Below are 21,737 nucleotides of genomic sequence, written 5' to 3'. Positions count from 1 at the left end.
TTATATGACAGATATACAGTGATTATAAATACATTCCTTTTAAATTTTAAAATGTGATGTGTTCTAATGTAATTATTTTCATTCACTGTGCTCTGAATTGCAAATTTGCAAAAAGCAAATACCTGTTTTACATTTTTGTCTTCTATTTTAGTAGGAATAATAAAATGTTCCTTTTTGTCCCAGGATAAGAGTACAAAAGACAGCAGCAACCAGTAGATGTTGCACAACCCAGCATAACAGAATACACAAGACCAGATTCTGCAAAAAAACTGCCCAACTTTATGATGCTAATTCTCCCCGACAGCAAGAAATTCATGATGCCATCATTAAAGATCTGATCATTGGCTGCACTTTACCACTGTCAATTGTCGAAAATCAGCATTTCAGGCATTTCCTGAAAGTAATGGACAACAAATACACTCCCATTGGAAGGAAGACAATCACTGAGAAACACATTCCTCTGTTGGTTAATCAGGTTAAGAACTCAATTAAAAGAGAGCTCCAGGCCCAATCATTTGTGTCCATAACTGCTGACATATGGTCTGATCGAACCATGCGTTCTTTCTTCGGTGTCACAGCCCATGGATTTAACCAAGAAGAATCTCGGCTGGAGACCTTTCTTTTAGACTGTAGGCGCTTCTGTGGCAAACACAGTGGAGAGAATATAGCCATGGCATTTGACGAGATTGTTGATGAATCCAACATAGCAAGTAAAGTGGAGTACATCATCACTGATAACGCAGCAAATATGAAATGTGCGTTCAAAGTCAAGCTACCACAGGACAAGCAGCACAGTGATGCAGAAGATGGAGACTTGGATGATGATGAGAGCCTTTGGGAAGATGTGACCTGGGAAGATGAGACTGTCTTGACAAGAAGGCGGCAAAGGCTGTCATGTTTTGCAGATTCTCTGCAATTAGTTGTGCATGATGGTATGAAAGAAGCTAAGGCCTTTTCTTCAGCACTTGCCAAAATGTCAAAATTCACCTCATTACTTCACACAAGTACTCAGTTTAAAGAGCGATTTGAGGCTGCATTTGGGACTCAGAGATCAATTCCTGCAGCTACATCCACACGCTGGAATAGCACATTCAAGCAACTACAGGCCCTTACATCACTTGACCGTAGGGCTCTCACCCAAATTTGCGGTACAGACTTTCAGCATGTTCTTTTTTCAGTTCGTGAATGGAATCAGCTGAAGGATTTAGGTGCCATTCTCTCCCCTTTTGCTGAAGCAACTGACCTCACAGAGAGTGAGAAGATGGTGGTCCCCACGGTACTGGATTTAAACACTCATCTGCTTCAAACAGTGGAGTCGAGAACTCATTGCCGGCAATTAGCCATAGCCCTTCGGCAGTCCCTTTTAAAGAGGTTCTCTGGGATTTTTGCGAGAACCAAAATGGTTGAGGAAAATGGGAACGAGGACCAGTTTGGCCATGTTGTGTATTTCTTGGCTGCAATGCTTGATCCTCAATTTGGCCTTAACTGGGTTGATCTAGATGAAACCAACAACGAGAATGAAATTCAGAGAAGTTCTGAAAAGATCTCTTATAGGTAATGCATTTCTTTGCTTAAATAACATTACAATGATTTGTCTGCATGTTATGAAGAACACTTGTTTTTTTGTTTTTTTTGTGAGCATAAAATACACTGTGGCATACAGCAGTGGTACTTGGGTACCTAAATGCAGATAATACATTTTAATGTGTATGATTTTTAATGTGTATGAGTTTCTTATTTTTCAGATACTTTGACTGCAGAAGTTGAGGCCACTGCAGGTGGAGACATGCTGAATTGTGACGCTGGCGGTGATGCAACCACAAACTCTCCTCCTGCCAAATGTCCACGACTTCTAGCCCGCTATCGAGCCCATAAGCACCAGAGCTACTCAGCTAAGGATTCAAACATTCAAACTCAGATACACAAGTACTTTGATACCATTCAAGAAACAGACACAAAAGCTGCACTTGAATTTTGGGCTACAAACAGGGAGAAATTCCCACTGCTCCATTCTCTGGCAGTGAAAGTGTTGTCTATACCAGCATCCTCTGCACCAGTAGAGCGTGTCTTTAGTAAAGGTGGCATCATCATGAGACCGCATCGTGCCAGCTTAACCCATAAAATGGTCACAGAACTTGTATTTCTGAAAAGCAATATGGCCCTGATTTAGTGCTCTACTTGTGTCTCATGTGTCTGTGATTGTTGGGGTAGGACGTTCTTGTATGTTCTGTGTGTCTGTTGTATTGGACTGTGAAGTCAAGTGTGTGGTATATGTTTTTGTGGGGCCGAAGATGAATTTCCACATGTGTGGACAATAAAGATTTCTAATCATTGCTTCGGTAGTGACAAAAGGGAAAACATAATCCTCATATTTGGGGGAAATAAACAAAATTTTAGTACAGTTATGGAATTTTTTTTGTATGTTTTAGTAGTGTGTTAGTTTGTGAGTTAAAGTTCTGTAATGTGCTGTGGCCGCTACCAAAGCATTTCTGTCACTATTGAAAATGTGCAGCCACTACTGAAACATGGGATTGTTTTGTCAACAATAAAGTATATTGAATTATCAGCTAAGATGTTATGATAGTTTTTGGTTCAATGTATATTCAAACTAATAAAATTAGTAAAAAAATATATTTATAATGTAGATGTAAGCAAAATCTTAATAGGTCAATATAACCCTTCTAATTAAATTATTATTACTTTGTTTCGGTAGTGCCAAATTTGGGGAGAGGACAAATATTCCAAAACTTTCCCGAAAATACAATATGATAATTAACTGCACAATTATTAGAAATGTGTACCTTGGATATTATAGTTTGCATGCATACAATTTTTTTTTTTTTTTTTTTTCTTCCCCAAGACGTTTCCAAATCTGACTTTAGAGCAATTCTGTAGAATGGCCCATATCATATATATATATATATATATATAATGTATGTTAGTGCTATCAAAATTAGCGTGTTAACGCAGGCGATTAATTTTTTCAGTTTAACGCGTTATTTAATGCCGTTAACACAGGGGGCGGGGCCTAGGGTTGGCCACCCCAATCATAACTGCTGATTCTGTCTTTTTTTCTTGACAAGAAGTACATTTATTCAGTCACAGAACGTCTTTACAAGCACATCAAACAGGAGATGTTTCAGACGCGTGCTCCAGCTTCACTTCAGCATCAGGCACAAGTCAAACGAGCGCAGTACTGTGCTCGCAGCGCGTGCTCTTCATTACACGCACAAAGGTGCTGGCGCACGCATTGCCTGTATCATTTCATATCAAGAATCTACGAGCATGCAATGTCATGATCAGTTAAGTCATGAAGTTACCAAAAAGGCAATTAAAGCTGCCTTAAATCTGTGCATGCATGTTATATATGCGTTACATTAAGAACATGTCTCTGAAATGGTTTTCAAAACTGTCCTGGAGCATCCTAGCACTGTCTCCCTCATCGAACACACACAATTAAACTGGTCAGCTCATTAGAAGCAGAAAGGAGAGATGATGAGTTTGAGGGCTTAATAAACAAACTACTGTGCATCCCCAGCCAGACAGGTCTCAGACATTAGAGTCTCAGGAAAACCTGTCAAGTCTGTAGAATTACAGAAAAACATTTGTGTTCTGTACTTTCAGAACTCTAATTTAGGACATTACATAAAGAGTTGGCAGTAACTATGGCTGAGATAACTATGTGCTATTATAGACAGTACAGTTTAATGCTCAAAAAATGAACCAACCTGGTTTGGACTTGGCTGGGAAACCGGTGAATACCTTTGTTTTGCTTTGTTTTTGTTTTTTTCTAGATTAAGTATGCTCTTTATTTTAGTTGCAGCCATACAATGACTGGTTTCTTGAAATATTGTAATTGTAAATTCTTGAAAAGATGTAATTATTAATTGTTATCATTGTGTAATGTAGAAGAAAGCAGATGTGCAAGAAAAAAATCTCTGCTTTTATTATTTCCATACAGTGTATGCCATAAGTGTGTTAAAGATAATTAAAGAGTTTTTAATGCATACATGTTTACCTTCCTCGGTATTGTTACGCTGTAGGAATAGTGGTTTAAGCAACGTAAGTTTGTACAGTGCATTGTGTTGCATACAGCAGGCTTTCCAGAAAAAAGTGATAGAAAATGTAATGTAGAGTAGAGCTGTAGGTCTAGCAATGACCCTGCAACCTTTAAATACCTTTGAAAACACGTTAATGAAAGTTGTGGGAACGTTCCCTGTTAGCTGGGATACAGCCAGAGTAAATCTGAATGCATATTAAAATCATTTACTTTTAATTTCATTTAATCGTCAATGATTTTGCCATTTGTTTCAGAACTGTTAAGCTGTCAAATTACAATGATCCAAGTTTGAAATCCCATTTAAGGAAGAACACAAAATGACACTTCATTTTAGGAATACATGATTTATGTATTCCTAAAATGAAGGAATACATGATTTATATGAAGAAAACATTGCTCACTTACCGTAAAACTGGTGGTCGTTTGAGTACCCAGTGCTAATGGTTTTTCTCCTCGTTTATTTTTGTGTAGTTTCACTTTCGTTTTTAGCTTCACTCCCTCACGCTCCCTTTAGTGGCGCGGAGTAGCATCACATTCTCATGTCAGACTCGGTTGTGCTGCGTTAACAAGCTGCTTCAGGTGACTGAACACACGGTATGATTGATAATTACACTTAACATGGTAACTAGATATATCAGAACCACTGTGGCTTAATCATCTAATTAAAATCAGAGCTAACACTGATTCTGCATAAACACACACACCAGCTCTGGCCCAGTAATAGTTGTCAGATTTGACTAGGCTTTGGATGTGTGGATCTGGCCTGATTGTGGCTGTGAAATGGCAAATTTGGCCATATTCTGGCCGATTATGGGCTATAAGTGCTGGCCTAATTTTGGGCGAGATATTGCCATACAGACCTGGGCTAGGTTAGGTTGAGTACTGGGAGTGGTCAGATTAGCTCAGATCTTTTTTTTCTGCCCATTCCTTCTGCATTAACATGTTGGCTATATAAGAACAATATTCACTTTACCTGATGGGTGGTCGCAATGTTTTGACTCATCATATAATTATCACTAATTGATATTGATATATACACACACACACACATATATATATATATATATATATATATATATATATATATATATATATATATATATATATATATTTATATTAGTGGTGTCAATCGATTAAAAAAGATAATTATTAATCGCAATTTTTTTTTCAATTAATCACGATTAAAACACTGAAGCTTGTAATATTGGATATTTAAATGCAAAAAGTAAATTAATATAAATTCAACACAAACTATATTTAAATTCAAATAATATTGTTTATTAGAATTCTTTCCTTAATTTGGAACACAGATTCTCTATTTTGAACAACATATTTCCAATAAATCATCAAGATCCTCAAAATTAACTCTTGCCTTGAAAGGCATATTTGTTTTTACAGAAAAAAAATAAAAAAATAAATAACCAAGCCTATATGTTAAAGTGCCATTTGAATTTCACAACTATCAAAGCCTATAAAAACCAAAAATGTTTTCCATGTTCAAGTGAACTGCAAAAAGGTCCACAATATAGGCATTGCAAATATGGAAAAATAAATAATAACAAGGAAAGAATACATAAAATTGTACTCCATATAAAATAATATTGCTGAAAGTTCAGGGCTGCGTTCTCCGAAACCACCTTAACGCTACGTCGTTCTTAAGTTGTACCTTAAGAAGTACCTTATCGTTAATACGTGTTTTCCGAAACCTTCTTAGTTAAGTATACCTTCTGTAAGTCATACGTTCGTAAGGTTGGTCTGGAGCGCTCTTAGCTATACCTTATCGCTGCTGACGGTTCATACCGCTAGTGGCCACCACTACGCAAAAAGCTTTTTTACATCGCAGTTTAATTACACATAGAAAATTTTATATGAACATTTAATATAAAATCTGATTTAGTATTAAAATTACATTTTTACTTTACTTTAAAATTTTACACATAAAATACTTAAGTTGTTATAGCCTACACCCAGTGTATGGAAGTGTTTTCATTAATAAAGTTTCCATACACTAATGGTGTTAGCTTTTTTAATTACTATCCTAAGGCACATCAGCTGGCGAACCATTTGACAGAAAAGGCTTAAGAGTCTATATAAAGAAAGATGAGTTTACACAAACGTTATAGCTATGGCAGTGAGACAGCGAGTACTTGTTTTAAATCAAAGACGGCGCCGTCCGCGGAGCCAGTTAGTGTATGTCAACTACTTTATAAGAGACCACTTTAGTCCACTGACTACCATGTCAGAAGAGACCATTGTAAAAAAAAATTGCCTGCCACGGGAGCAAATTCTGCAGCTCTTGCATCTTGTTGGCCCAGATTTGTCAAGACAAACTCGACGGAGCTACCCCCTCAGCCCCGAAATTCAGCTGCTGGCGGCTCTTCGTTTTTATGCCGTGGGGAGTTTTCTGGAGGTTGTTGGGGATGGATATGGGCTGAGTAAGACCTCAGTGTGGCTGTGCGTTCACTCAGTCACAAACGTACTGCTTCGCCACGCGACTGATTACATACGTATGCCTTTCACAATGCACGAAGTGATGGAGACACATCAAGGCTTCCATGCCATTGCGGGTATCCCGTGAGTAATTGGCCTTGTGGACGGGACACTTATTGCCATCTCCAACCCATCACCACTCGACCAGGCCTTCATTTGTCGCAAGGGCTTCGCGGCTATCAAAGTCCAAGTGGTAGTTGATCACAGGGGAGTGATTACAGACGTAGTGGCAAAGTGGCCTGGTAGCACACACGACAGCTTTGTGTGGGCCAATTCAGCGGTGGGTCAAGACGCAGAAAGAAGAGTTTTTGGGCAGAGCATTTTTTTTAGGAGACAGCGGCTACCCCATAAGAACATACCTTCTTAATCCAGTCACCAACCCCACCACGCAGTCTGAGCACAGTTACAACGCTGCACATGCCCGTACCCGCAACTTGGTGGAGCGCTCGATTGGGCGCTGGAAGATGCGTTTCCGTTGCCTTCATAAATCTGCTGGAGGGTTGCGTCTGAAGCCACAAAGATGTTGTGCAGTAGTAGTAGCTACAGCCATGCTACACAACATTGCAGTTACTGGAGGTGCAGCTTTGCCAGAAGAGGTGGAGGAAGAGGAAGCAGGTTTCTACAACCCACCTGAATTACGAGATGCCCTACACGCTGCTGGTGTGCAAACGAGGCACCAAATGATTCACTCTATTTTTGGTTAATATTTTTTCAAGCAATTTCTTTGTTTAAATCGACCACTCAGATTCCTCCTTTATTTGTGTTTTTCTCTAATAAATTTAAGTTGTGCACACAGTTCATTTGTCACCTATTCCCATGCCATTTCACTTAAATGCTGAAACCCCAATCACCTTATTTTTTTACTTTAGTACTTCAAAAGGTGGTGTCACAATACCTAGGCTACCCGATCTCCTTGCGCTGTGTACCTACTATAGCATGTGTGCTATTTGTACTTACAATTGGCTTTGCATGCATATATATATATATATATATATATATAAAAAAGATACACAGCATTAACCTCGTAGTGAAAATTGATGATGTGGATACAGGTATATCATATACGTGGGAAAAAGTGTCACTCATAAGTTGCTTTTTGCATGCCTAAAAACACCCCAATTAAAAGTAATGTAAACTTCTTACACACATTTTCATGAGATGGAAAAGGATATGTCCTTTAAAGATGATCTGCAAACCCAACATTGATGACAACAGTTTTGCTTTTAATCGTGTTTTATTTGAAAATACTTTTGAAAGTAAATTTGAAAAGGCACACCACAGAAAACAGAAAAATGCGAATAAGCCTGTTACTGGGTCGGCGATGGTTCACCTGTAACGTAAAAGAATAGTTATATTAAAAACAACACGACACTCTACCAAACATCATAAAACCTTACCTTGATCTGGGAGTATTATTGGAACGGAAATTGATGGCCTTTGAAACTGTGCCTCGGACAAAGCATACTGCTTTTCCATAATATGAAGCTTTGCCTTTTCCACCTCCAGCGTGGCTCGGGCGATGTCGTTTGCCTCTTGTAGCCCTTGCTCGATTCCCCGCAGAAGTTGTAGCTTCTCTTTTTCTAGCTTCACCAGCTCATCACTGCAGTCGTATCGGATTAAAGGACGCCTTCTGGAGCCGGATTGCTGGTGCTGGGCTACCTCAGTCAAGGGTAGTGAAGGTGCGGACAGGTGTGGTGACGCCGGTGCTGAAGAAGCGCTGTCACTGCTGGCAGGGGAAGAGGGTGTGTTGGGTCGAGGAGGTAAAGATGAAGTGCTCTGCGGCAATGTATCCACACTGCTCTCAGATCAATCCCCCCTGAGATACCCTGTGGGGCCGCTTCTCCGAGGATTGCCAGCAGGGGCGGAGCCAGACGATGTAAGCATTCGGGGAGATTTTTTTCCCATTTACGTCAGCTAAATGCACTATTTTTCAGGCTGTTTGAGATAATAGAATGCCTAAAAATCTATACACTATATGGGAAAATGATGAATGTTACTCAATAAAATAAAAAAATCACCCAGTAGAGCCTATAACCTATTTTGTATTTAATTGTTCTCCAGCTGTAGTGAATCCAAAACACCAAAAATGTTAAGGATGACTCATTTTCATCCAAGTATAATTATAAACGCAGGGCTCTATACACTTATATTTTTGAAGGAGCACTAACACAGCACTTACAAATTGCATAAATAATCTTATGAGGCTAATGTATCAAATATAAAATTTGGAATACAGAAATATGAAATGATGAAAAAAATTTGAATGGTACTTTGCCACTAGGTGGCGGCAAGCCACTGCCTTAATGAGTGAGTGAGTCAGTCAGTCATTTAATCAATAGATTTGTTCGAAACAGATGATTCATTCAGAAAAAAAGTAAGCAACTGTTTTTGTGAATGGGTCAGTGAATCATTTACTCACGCAAATTTATTCAGTAAACACCGCTGTGTGTTGCTGCAGAGCACAACAACATGCTTTGTTTGGAACCATTTCCTTAGCGAAATATGTCTATTTTATTATCTTGTTTATTGAATTGTTGCCCTGACACGAAAAGTCTGCCACAGACCATGCTAACCCAACATTATAACCGCTCTGTGTGTGTGTGTGTGTGTGTGTGTGTGTGTCCTAAAGACTGTGCTGCGCAACCGTTAACTGTTAGATGTTCAAAATGTAACGTTAAATCAGACACAATTTAAAACCGAATAAGAAATATAATACTATGATTAAAAGTTACAGATACCTGAAGCTGTTGTATCTTGGCGTTCAAGTGTTGGCTGGGGGTGTTTTACTTCCTTTTTTTTGAAGAATTTTGAAATATCCATTTTATTTTTCAAATAAATTGATCTAGTAAAATACTACACGCCAACAAACCGCCTGGCTCCAAAAGATCTAATTTCATTGGCTGGATCGTACAGACGCTCATCGATGGTTGGCCAGTTTACATGTCAGTCAGAAGCACTAGACTCAGTGGGCGGTTTTTGTCGGGTGTGAATGACAACGCTTAAATTAACAGACACTGTAGACGTGAGAGTCGAGAGATATTTGTTTATTTAAATTCTAATATAAATTACTTTATTGGGCATGGAAACTCATTGATGGCATTCGGGGCTTTACTGAAAACATTCGGGGCTCCAGCCCCCTTAGCCCTTTCTCCTCATCGCGACTGAGTGCAGGCACAGAGCTGGGTCCCCCACCAGTTCATTCCCGGTCTCTCCGGACTGCTGCGCCTCTCGCTTTGGCAACGCTGGCACAATAATTTTTTACGGATCACGTCCCACTGTCTCAATGGGCAGGAACCAGACGCTGCCAATTTCATGGCTATGCTTTCCCAGATTTCTTGTTTTTTTTTGTTGGAGACCGTTGTGCGGAAACTAGCGAATAATACACCTTTGCGGTGTTCCACCTCATCCAGCAGTATAGACATTTCGGAAGCAGTGAAGCTAGGCGATCTCTTTTTGCTGACTTTTTTTCCCGACATAGTGAATGTCGGTATATCTCTCATGTTTGCGCTTTTATTGAGGAAATCATCCAATTACACAAATGAGCGATTTACGCCAATAATGTGATACGACTGGTGGATAATCAGCATACGTTGTGGAGAACATTACCACACTTATGGCCGTGAGGGTTTGGGATTGCACACTTGCTAAATTATAAACACATACTCATATTTATTTCTGCATGTACATATTTCAATGAGCCCCGATAAATGCAATTTGTACTATTTCTAAAACGCTTCTTTATAAAGAACATTGTTTTCTCAATACTTTACCTATACCGCTGTGAAGGAAAGAGCGCACAATCGATCATCGAGGTATCGATATCAACCTATTCAGCACCTCCACCATGGACAGCACCTGCTAAGGTCGAACTTAAGAAGGTTTACCTTAAGCAACATCCTAAGGTATAGTTCGGAGAACACACGTAGGAAATGTATACCTGTAGTTAAGGTGTACCTTTTGAGTCTTCGTAGCGCTCTAAGAGACAACGTTATCGGAGAACGCAGCCCAGAACATTAACTAGAAAAGTAGAAACAATTCAGCTTAGTCCTCCTTCACATTCAGCCAGTTGCTGAGAGAGACCAGTCTGTTGACATTATCAGGGGATAATGTAGCTCTCTTCTTTTGAACGATGTGACCTGAGAGCGAGAACAACCTCTCACAAGGCACTGTGGTTGCAGGGGTTGACAAATACTTGCATGCAATGGGAGCCAGCCTGGCATGTGTTGCTTCTCTCTTTGCTCACCACTGTAGTGGACACCCCTCCATGTCCATTTTGGGCTCTGCTTTGTAGCGGTTCAGACATTGTTCTATGGACTCTTCGTCTTCATCTGTCTCTGAATCAGAAGTAACCAGCAAGACAGACATCCTTCTCTTCTTTGGTGGCTGTTGCTCTGTTGTCTTGTTAGATTGTTGTTTTCCAGGACTTGTTGCCATTAACTGGTTGCTTACTGAAGTCCATACCTTGAAGTCAAGTCTTTAAACCTTGGGTCAAGAGCAATAGCGATCTTCAGCCATGTGAGGTTTGTGCTGTCTTTCCTTTTAGTTAGGTCTGTGGTAAAATCGTTTTTGAATTTAACTACATAGACTGGATCATTGTCTGTGGACTCCATAATTTTGAACAAGTGGCACAAGGCTGGCAGCACCACTGAACAGGAAACATACTGCTCTCCACCCAGCAGTTCAGTCACATATCTGCAATGGAAAGCACAAGGTGTTGTAAACATGCCAGTAAATTTATATTAATTGCACAAAAATGCACTACCTTTGTGCCTGTATGCAACATGTGCAAACACACACAACAATGGCAAGAAAATGTATTATGTTCTTTTAATACCATCTTTTTATTTCAGGTTCAAGCAGTTCCTCCAGCTTTTGCAGTTTGGCAAGCTCATGTGCAGTCAACATGGCAACACTGCTCTTTTGCTGAGCCAGAGTAGTGGTCAGTGGAGATTTGTTTTGCTGGATTCTTTTGACCATTTCTAGGGTCGAATTCCATCTTCTTGTAACATCCTGAACTAGTGATTCTTGCTTCTGTCCACATGCAACTTGCTGTTCCTTTAACTCTGGAGAATTTGATGGACTATGCTTAAAGTGCCCGACAATCTTGCGGCATTTGGCTAGAACACTTTCGAATCCGCTGCCGTGAATGGAAACTGTGACAGTTCGTTGCAAAATGTGGGCCGTGCAGGGCAGGTGGTCAAATGGAAATAGTCTCGTGGCAGCGACCATGTTACGTGTGGTTAGCTTTTCCTCAATTTTCCATTCTTTGGCGACATTGAGAAAATGATCAGCACATGCCTCAGCGTAGCTTCGTTCTTCTGTTTTGCTCATAGTTAGTGCAAATGACTGCAGTTTCCATTTTTATCAATGAAGTGCGCTGTCATTGATAAAGAATGGAAACTGCAGTCATTTGCACTAACTATGAGCAAAATAGAAGTAGTTGTCATTGTTGACAGAAGTCCAGTGGTCCCCTGTGAGCGTGACTTGCGTGACTTGCTCAATCATGTTCATCCTCCGTGCCCTCTCATCTTCATGCAAAGTGTGTATTTTTGACATGTTTCCTCTGGATGGCAGATTGTATGAGGTGTCTCCTGATGCAGTTCGAATGATTTCCCTCAGTCCATCATCATCTACTATGTTAACGGGGCGGCAGTTTTTAGCAATCCAAACAACCAAAGCATTCGTTACCTTGTCACTTACAGATCTCGTCATTTGCCCACGAATAAGACACTCCTGTAATTTACATTGGCGAGGCCCTGTAGAGACCGTTTCGCTAGAGTGCTTTGCTTTCAAGTGATATGCCAATGACGAATTACTTCTGTGGTAAATAAATTCGGCTTTGCAAAATGCACAGATAACTTTTTTTTTATCCAGAGATCCATCGGGCAACGTTTTATAGTAAAACTTTCCATCTAAAAGTCCTTCCTTGCTCGAACAAGAACTCGAGACTAGGGTGGCGAGCACGTAGTACACATGTTAGCTCCCACAAGAAGTAAAAAAATAATAGCGTTAATTTTTTTTAACGCGTTAAACATTTAAAATCAATCGCATGCGTTAACGCACTAATTTTGACAGCACTAATATATATGTAATGCAATTGTCCACCTGGTAAACGCATAATGTCTGTAACAAAAGTGGTGTAAGAAGACACAGAAACACACCATATTTCCCTCGGAATGGGGAGAATAACAGGAGACAGGGGTTTGCGGCACAGGGGAAGATTCAGTGGGTGCAGAATTACTTTCCCCAGAAAAAAAGAACAGGACAAAAAAACTTTAACATGCAGAAAAAATCTGAATAGTCTCCTGCTTCTCCCACCTTTCTAAACACCATCAAGAACATGTATCATCTGATTCGATCGGTCCATCACCTTAGCAATATTGATACACGGGTCAAGAATAATCAACCGGTCACCTTGAAAAGATTAACTGAATTACTGAAAAGTGTGATTAAACCCTTTGCCCCCACAGTATCCACAAAAGAAATGCTGGAGGGCAATGCAAAGAATTGGGCATACACGACACAATTGGTGTTACAGCAACACTATGAAGAGATCATACAGCACACATTAGAGACCTTAAGAGGAGAAACACAGAGATCAGACTGGTTACATGCTTTTGAGATTGCGGTCAAATGGGCAATGCGGAATTTCGGTAAAAGGTTCTCCCAGAGGGCAATTCAGCTTGGGCGAAACCTTAGTCGTGACCGAATTACGTTCTTGGACTCTGCTGGACCTAAATGGACCACTGAACGCCAACATAAATAATAACAGAACATTTGCACAGGTAGTTGGCTGTGTAACTTCAGCTTCAGTCCAGCAGGGAGCGGAAAAGAGCCACACAAGCATTGTCAGGCCTAAGACAGGGGTCACACATATACGGATACAAACATCCCCCACTTTAATATCAGGCTGGAGGAAAGACTGGATCCTGGGAGATGATTTTCCGCCTCTAAGCCCTCCAGTACAAGCTCCTATACAATCTCCTAAGGGCAAAAGAAAAGAAAAGAAAAAACATCAAACGGAACAGAAACCAAAAACCCCACCGGTCCTCAAAGTATTCTGGGGAAAAAACTCTTAGTGAATCTGGAGGATGACAAGGATGATGATGATGATGAGGAGGATCGGTTAACTCTGGCACAGGGAGACGGGGTGGAAGATTTAGATGAGTTTATAGGTTGTCGGACACAGGACCTTTTCTCTCCTTTTGCCCCCTTTGAGGCCGGGGCCCTGGGAGCCACTGGCCGGCCCTCACTGTCTCCTATTATACCAGGTGCGTTACACATAATAAATCCACTAAAGGACACAACTGAGATAGCCCAAAACCTCCAAGATCCCTCAGTATGTCCGAATCTTTCGGATTTTGACTTTTCAGTATATTCAGTGACAACTCTTGAACCAGGGTGTCCTCAGGAGACAGAGAAAGGTGAAACTTCCAAAAAATTTAAGAAAATGGTTCTGAAACACTCACCACTAACAGAAAAATAATAACAGAAACAGAGGAAGGTAGTAAAGCAGATATACGATTAAGCCCATAGAGGTACATTTTTTAGATGTGGTATCTTACAAGGGACGGAAATTCAATAATACAGGACAGTTAGACTTTAAAGTTATCAGATGAAGGCATAAAACATTGATTTAATTTATATTTTAATTAATGAAAATTAAACATTAAAATCTTTGGCAAATAAAGGGGATTTACTATTAAAATTTAAATATTTTGTGATTAATCCTTAAAAAAATAAAGCTTTATTATTTTGCAACAGTAGTAGTAGTAGTATGTATATTCTACTAAATAACAGTAATATAGCCTATTTCTGGCACAATGGGTTTAATAAGTTAAACCAAACTTTTATTTTGACGGGTTGCTGTGAATACCTTTTAAAGTTCTTGTGTATATGATATGACGCTAGTTTTACTCAAATGAAATGGTAAAATGCTGGTGAAGTGACTCTCAGAGCAGTTTTGGAGATATTGTTCATGTATTTATGTCCTCATTGAGATGGCAGATGCTGAAATCACAGCGAGCGCAAAAAAAAAAAAAATTTCCCCCCGTTTATACAGAGACGTGCAGAACATGCAGGATTCATATTTAAATTGACTTTTGCGGCTTAATATTTACAAATACTAGTCCTTATCACGATTCAATTTAAGTGTAATGACCTACTTTTGATTAATTCATCCAAACTTTGACAAATTCCGTGACATTTCACTCATTCTCTACTATAGGAGAGGAAGAATTGTATAAACTTGTTAAATCATCTAAACCAACATGCATGCACCCTATTCCATCTAAACTACTAAAAGAGGTGCTTCCAGAAGTCAAAGATCCTCTTTTGGCTATTATTACTTCATCATTGTCATTAGGATATGTCCCCAAAACCTTCAAATTGGCTGTTATTAAGCCTCTCATAAAAAAAAACACAACTTGACCCCAAAGATCTAGTTAATTACAGACCGATCTCAAATCTCCCTTTTCTGTCAAAGATACTAGAAAAGGTAGTATCCTCACAATTATATTCCTTCTTAGAGTAAAATGGTATCTGTGAGGAATTCCAGTCTGGATTTAGAGCGTATCATAGTACTGAGACTGCTCTCGTTAGAGTTACAAATGACCTGCTTCTATCATCTGATCGTGGTTGTATCTCTACATTTACATTTACATTTATTCATTTAGCTGACGCTTTTATCCAAAGCGACTTACAATTGCTATATAGAGGTCAGAGGTCGCTCGCCTCTGGAGCAACTAGGGTTAAGTGTCTTGCTCAGGGACACATTGGTGTCTCACAGTGGATTCGAACCCGGGTCTCTCACACCAAAGGCATGCATCTTATCCACTGCGCCATCACCACCCCTCTCTCACCCCATCTCTTTATTAGTTCTACTGGATCTTAGCGCTGTGTTCGACACCATCGACCACAACATTCTTTTAAATAGACTAGAACACTTTGTTGGCATTAGTGGAAGCGCATTAGCATGGTTCAAATCGTACTTATCTGACCGCCATCAGTTCGTAGCAGTGAATGAAGAGGAATCATATCGATCACAAGTGCAGTATGGAGTACCTCAAGGCTCAGTACTAGGGCTGTTACTTTTCACGCTTTACATGTTACCCTTGGGAGATATTATCAGGAGACATGGTATTAGCTTTCACTGTTATGCTGATGATACTCAGCTCTATATTTCTTTGCGGCCTGGTGAAACACACCAAATTGAGAAATGGAATGCATAGTCAATATAAAAATCTGTATGACGAGTAATTTCTTACTGCTAACACTTGACGGCTGCTCTGTCAATTCTTCTACATCAGTTAGGAACCTAGGTGTGCTGTTTGATACCAATCTTTCTTTTGAAAGCCATGTTTCTAGCATCTGTAAAACTGCGTTCTTCCATCTCAAAAAATATATCTAAATTGCGACCTATGCTCTCAACGTCAAATGCAGAAATACTAATTCATGCGTTTATGACCTCAAGGTTAGACTATTGTAATGCTTTTATTGGGTGGTTGTTCTGCACGCTTGATCAACAAACTACAGATGGTCCAAAATGCAGCAGCTAGAGTCCTTACTAGAACCAGGAAGTATGTCCATATTAGCCCGGTTCTGTCAACACTGCACTGGCTCCCTATCAAACATCGTATAGATTTTAAAATCTTGTTAATTACTTATAAAGCCCTGAATGGCTTAGCTTCTCAGTACTTGAGCGAGCTCCTATCACACTATAGTCCTCCACGTCTGCTGCGTTCTCAAAACTGTTTGATAATACCTAGAATATCAAAATCGACTGCAGGTGGCAGATCCTTTTCCTATTTAACACCCAAACTCTGGAACAATCTACCTAATGCTGTTCGGGAGGCAGACACACTCTGTCAGTTTAAATCTAGATTAAAGACACATTTCTTTAACCTGGTTTACACATAACACACTAATACGCTTCTATTATTCAAATCCATTAGAGGATTGTTAGGCTGCATTAATTAGGTCTACTGGAACCGGGAACACTTCCCATAACACACAATGTACTCGTTACATCGTAAGAAGATTGGCATATACACTAATATTTGTTTCTTTCTTATTCTGTTTCTCAGCCCCTGTCCGGATCAGATGGTGGATCGGCACCGGGAGATGATGTCTGCGGTGATCGTCAGCGATGAGCCCCAGAGACATATCCCCAGTGAAGACCTCGACTAAAATACAATAAAAATAAAACAAATAACTAAAAATATAATAATAAAATACCTAACTACATAATACTATTATTGTTAGAAATTGCAACAATATAAAAATAGAAATATAATACATTTATACATTTAAAAATGTAATTAAAACAATAATTAAACAATAATATCCTGGCCAGAGGAGAACTGGCCCCTTGACTGAGCCTGGTTTCTCCCAAGGTTTTTTTTCTCCATTCTGTCAGAGGGAGTTTTGGTTCCTTGCCACTGTCCCCTCTGGCTTGATGTTAAATGTATTAAATTAAATATAATTGCATAAACCTGTAATGGTTAATTGTTAGGTGCTCTTGATGAGGCATTGGAAAAAATAAAGTTGGAGGAACTGGTGTCAAGCCTTACCATCTCTCGAGCTTTGCTGGATAGATGGTGTGTGTCTGATGAAGACTTCAGGTATTTCACGAGGTTCTCAAACAAAACATCTTTTTTGTTTTCTGGAGATCTATTGAGCCCTCTGCATCCAAGATTGTATACTGGTCCAAAGCCAAGAGGATTGGAATTTCAACTGCAGAAAAAGCGGTTGTGAAGCCAAGCCCCCAGCGCAAGATGCAGCTCATTGATGAGTTTTTCATGTTTTGCTTGCGAGTCGCTGTCGGTCTTTGAGAGAGAGTTTTGGCTGAGATATTTCAAGTGAGCACTTCTACAGTGAGTCGCATTATAATAACATGGTCCAACTACTTATACCTTGTGTTGGGATCAATTAAAATCGGGATGACCCGGGAACAGGTGAGACGGACAATGCCTGTGAAATTTCAGCAGTACTGCCCAAATATGAGGGTCATTATTGACTGCACAGAGTTCAGATGTGAGTGCCCAGAGGCAATTACCCTCCACTCTGAAACATTCTCAACTTACAAGAGCCACACCACCTTCAAAGCATTAATTGGAGTGGCACCCTGTGGTGCAATCACATTTGCGTCAAAATTATTCACTGGTTCCATCTCAGACAAGGAGTTGACAAGGCAGTCAGGAACCTTGGATTTACTGGAGCCAGGTAATGAGGTGATGGCAGATAAGGTCTTCCTCATTGGAAAGCTGTTGGAGGATGTTAGGGCAAAATTAATCACCCCCCCAAGCACAGTGACCAGTTTAGCAGCGAGGAAACTGAGAACCCAGGCCATTGCCAGACTCCGGATCCTTGTTGAACGTGCAATTAGACGTGTAAAAGAGTACCACATTTGGGATTCCCTGTTCCCCTCACTTTAGCAGGCACCGTCAATCAGATGTGGCCCTACTGTTGCATGATGGTTAATTACCAGGGTCCTTTAGATCTTGAAGGTGAGATAAAATATTGGATAGAGTGAACATTCTGTCAGCCTGCTATTTTTCGCTCATTGCAGCCAAATCTCGTGTCCTGTGTCTTCACAACTTTCTGACATCATAACACCAGCCAGTAACATCAGCCATCACCTCCTCCTGCTCACCAGCCAGTAACATCGGCCATCACCTCCTCCTGCTCACCAGCCAGTAACATCGGCCATCACCTCCTCCTGCTCACCAGCCAGTAACATCGGCCATCACCTCCTCTTGCTCACCATGCCATCACCTCCTCCTGCTCACCAGCCAGTAACATCGGCCATCACCTCCTCCTGCTCACCAGCCAGTAACATCGGCCATCACCTCCTCTTGCTCACCATGCCATCACCTCCTCCTGCTCACCAGCCAGTAACATTGGCCATCACCTCCTCCTGCTCACCAGCCAGTAACATCGGCCATCACCTCCTCCTGCTCACCAGCCAGTAACATCGGTCATCACCTCCTCTTGCTCACCATGCCATCACCTCCTCCTGCTCACCAGCCAGTAACATCGGCCATCACCTCCTCCTGCTCACCAGCCAGTAACATCGGCCATCACCTCCTCCTGCTCACCACCCAGTAACATCGGCCATCACCTCCTCTTGCTCACCATGCCATCACCTCCACCTGCTCACCACCCAGTAACATCGGCCATCACCTCCTCTTGCTCACCATGCCATCACCTCCACCTGCTCACCAGCCAGTAACATCGGCCATCACCTCCTCCTGCTCACCAGCCAGTAACATCGGCCATCACCTCCTCCTGCTCACCAGCCAGTAACATCGGCCATCACCTCCTCTTGCTCACCATGCCATCACCTCCTCCTGCTCACCAGCCAGTAACATCGGCCATCACCTCCTCTTGCTCACCATGCCATCACCTCCTCCTGCTCACCAGCCAGTAACATCGATCATCACAAGATCAGGCACAGACTCTTCACTACATAATTTCAGCAGTTTAGTATCTTAATGTACTTGTGTACTTTAACTACTTTTTACCAGCAATTTTTGAAAAACTTTTAGGGGAAAAAAGTTTCAGAGAGCATGTACAACAAAGGAAAAATAAATAAAACAAATGTCTCAGTCTTCATAATTTCATCACATCTGAAAACACAGACACACAAATACACTACTGGTGTGATTGAAGTGATGAAGTTCCTACCAAATCTAGCATTCTCATTCACAGACATTTTTATAATCCACCATCCACCTCCATATTTTGTGGCAGTATACAGAAATGAATTGTGGATTAAATATATAAAATATGTGAATCATTTCTGGGAACTGGTGTGAATCAAATACAGTGATCAATGTTTTTTTTTTTTTTTTAGTACCTCTGCTTATTTGTTTTGGTGTTCAACGTCTGCTTTATGCTTGAAGTAGTGAAATGTTTAAAATCACCTGTGTTCACTTAATTGTGATATTGTGATAAAAGAACACTAATTTCAGATGAGAACATAAAAATGTGTCACACTGAGCCAATAATTTATGCAATGCAAACAATGAGCATATTTCAATAACTACAGAAATTTCTGAAAAGAAAGTCTTTATTGTAAACACCCAAGATCAGATGTAATGCAGTGGCCATTGTATTGCTCTGTTTATGAAATTGATGATGCTTTATCTAATCAAAGAAAATACCTGCATGTGCTTTCATCGTTCTAACCTACTAATACTGGTTTTCTCACATTGTGGCCATATACAGGTGCTTATGTAAGTACATAGGCCACAATGTGAGAAAACCAGTATGTACAGTCAACACTATTCATACATCCAATAGCAGAACAGTCGATTATCTTTTAAGATTAGTCGGTTAACAGCATTTCAGGTCTGGAGGTACATCACTGACAATGACTACATTGTGACCCCTTGACAAGAATTAGAAGAATGAGAGTGGAATTTTTTACAGACGACTGGGCCTTCAAAGTGGTCTTGTGTTCACTCCAGATATTAAGAACATTAAAGGGAAAATAATATCTTGTGCTTTACTGGTCATTATAGAGAGGATCAACAGATTGTAAAACATTTACCCTTCTTCACTGCATTTCATTCATTTAAGTGCACAATAAATGTTACCCAAAGACAATTTGTTCACTTCACATAACATCATTGAATCAACTTACTTTTAAGTGACTCACATTGTGCTGTTTCTCGGCTCTTTACATGATTAGCTCTTGGAAGTGACTTTTTGACAGTTTCTGTGTATTTATTTGAGAACATCATGCAAAGAAAGTGACGTGCCAAGTCATGAGGACAGATTTAAAAATCTGGAATAATCAGGAGAAATAGAGACTAGTGAACCAGTGAACTGAGGCGTGTGCTTATACAGTATATAGCGGGTGATGAGGTGAGTAAACGAGTGACAAGTGCAAGTGATTACAGTCTGCTGATTGGGAGAACTGTCTAAAGTGCAGGTGTGAAATTTGTGTGTGATTTTTGATGCACAGCTGACTTTTAATACTCGTTTAAAAAAATATCACTTACGTTGTATTTTCCACCCTTTATCGAGGCCTGATGCAGAAAGACTTATTCATGCTTTTGTTACTGAATGTGATCAAGAGGAAGATAGATGGTCAAAAGCCATAAAACAAAGCCGAGCTGCTTGAATTTCTGTGCCAGGAGAGGCATAAAGTCACCCAACAGCAATGAGAAAAACTGCTGGAGATTTATTCCACCAAATAATCATTTCTAAAATCTTTCAAAGTTAAAACATTAGTATTGTGTTGTTTAAAAATGTACATGATTTATGTTTTTTCATTATTTTGACCAGTTGTTAATTTCTGCAAATAAATTCTAGAAATGATCCTCCTTGTTTTCACCTCGATCTTACAAGAGGCTGTAATTTCCCCAAATATAATGTGACTCACTGAAAGCTGCAGAAAGTCGTCTGGTTTTACCTGTCGTGTGACTGTGAAGAAACCAGGGATCATCCACTTCTTGTGAAAATTCCTCTCTCATTCTAATTCTTGTCACAATGTAGTCATTGTCAGTGATGTACCTCCAGACCTGAAATACTGTTAACAGACAAATTTTAAAAGATAATCGACTGTTCTGCTATTGGAAGTATGAATAGTGTTGACTGCACATACTGGTTTTCTCACATTTCTCACTTGCACTCTATGTCGCACTTCACTTTTTCTTTTTAAAAAGGATTTCATAGAAATTTGGATTTCATTTGGTTTAATATAACATTTTTAAGTAAAACTGTTGATTTTTTTTTTGCGGGAAATTAATCGTTTAGATTAATCGAAAAATTAGTCGATAGATTAATCGAAATAAAAATAGTTGTTAGTGGCAGCCCTAGTCCAGTCATAGCATAATGGCTAAAGATAGATATCATATTAGTCAGTGTTATCACAAAATCCAAATTAAGTGAACACAAGTGAATTTTAAACCGTTTCACTACTTCAAGCATTAAGCAGATGTTGCTATTCATTAAATTATATATATAAAAAAACAGACTCTACCAAATCTAAGATTCACAGACAATTAAAGGGAAAAAAAATCATAAACAGACATAGCAAGAAAACTACTCGTTTCTAGAAATGTAACATTCACAGACATTTTATAATATATTTAATCCACAATTCATTTCTGTATACTGGCGCTAAACATGTAGATGGAAGGGGGATTAAATGTACATGCCTTGTGTGTATTTCATG

The 21,737-nt window shown here is 39.8% G+C and overlaps 1 protein-coding gene across 2 annotated transcripts in view; it reads left to right on the top strand.

The window, feature by feature from the left end:
• The window catches only part of LOC306867168 (uncharacterized protein), a 514,062-nt gene that overhangs the window by 369,742 nt on the left and 122,583 nt on the right, over positions 1 to 21,737 (top strand). The gene's annotated exons all lie outside the window — the stretch shown is intronic.

This window comes from Barbus barbus (assembly GCF_936440315.1).
Source record: "Barbus barbus genome assembly, chromosome: 4".
NCBI classification, from domain to species: domain Eukaryota; kingdom Metazoa; phylum Chordata; class Actinopteri; order Cypriniformes; family Cyprinidae; genus Barbus; species Barbus barbus.
This window is presented reverse-complemented; position numbering and strand designations above follow the sequence as displayed.